The following is a 1,415-nucleotide window of genomic DNA, read 5'->3' as shown; positions in this document are numbered from 1 at the left end:
AATGGCGGAACTCTATTCCACCGCCTCCGGTTCTCACCCGCCGCTCCTGTTCCAAGCTGTCACTTGTAAACACAGAGGCCTTCTGTGTTTAAAAGGGATAGCTTTGCGATCAGCGGCTCCCAGATTAACAGATGCCTGCACGTATTCACAGCAGGGACAGATCTCCAGAATCTGAGAGAGAACTCCCTGCAATGTGCAGCAGAGCCGCCTACAGAGGGAGGGAGGAACTAGAGCCATGCCAGGCATGAGAGATGCAAAAAAGCTTTGTGGTGGGGGGATTTGGGGTTGTAGACTGTGCATTTAGTGCACCCCTCTACCCTTGACTCTGTACGGACCACACCTAAACCCTGCACTCTGTACATATCACACCCATGAAACCTGCACTCTGTGCATAGGGCACCCCTGAAATAGCACTCTCTAGGTAACGCACTCCTGAACCCTGCACTCTGTACATAACACTCTCCTAAACTCTGCACTCTATACGTAGTGCACCCTAGACACCACAACAAGCCCTTTGAGGGCAACCATACTGCTGATGTGGTGCGCAATGAAATTGAGTTTGACACCCCTGCACTAAGCCTTTTGACCCCTCTCAACAACCCTTGCACCCATTCCCTCTACAGCTCTTTTGCTGAACTTGGAAATCCAATGAACAGAATTTAATAATGGGAAATAGTATTTTCTGAGGATTGGTGCTGCCCTCCTTAATGCTTCTGTTCTAGGACGAGCCCACAAGTGTCTTTATGGAAAATAAAGTCGATTTCCAACAGCCTTGCTCTAAACAAGGCACCCATGAAATTATCCCCTACAATCTTAATATCAGAACCAAGATGTTGACTACAACCTGGTAAAGGGTTGCTTATAAAGGGGAGTGCTTAGCAGTTCAGTAGGATTCCCTAGCTCCTAGTATTTGAGCTTTCCCAGGGAAGACAGAATGATGTTTTAAAGATGGCAATATGTTCCAAAGAAGAATTTAATGTAAAGGTATAAAGGGTCTTTTAATTATGACCATCCTGTATATGTAGTCAGTGTCGGACTGGGGTATACATTGCCCAAGGACCAACCTTAAAATAAAAAATAATATATTTTTGCAATATAGATATTTGAAACCATAAATACACACTAATCTGAATTATGAATGTATTTTTTCATCACCCTCTTGTTTGAAAAGCAATAAAATATACTTTGAAAAAATATTTTCCTTATGTCAAATGCATTGTAGGAGCCCATATATATAGCCAGGGTCCACTAAAAGATCCTCTGCTAGGTTTTTGGCCAGTTCGACACTGTATATAGTATTAAATAGCAAACTACTATATCATCTTACTATAAAATAAATTGTTCCATAATTATATATATATATATATATATACATATATATATATATATATATATATATATATATATATAAAGCC

Source organism: Pelophylax lessonae (genome assembly GCF_965119305.1).
Source record: "Pelophylax lessonae genome assembly, chromosome: 7".
Taxonomy (NCBI): domain Eukaryota; kingdom Metazoa; phylum Chordata; class Amphibia; order Anura; family Ranidae; genus Pelophylax; species Pelophylax lessonae.
This window is presented reverse-complemented; position numbering follows the sequence as displayed.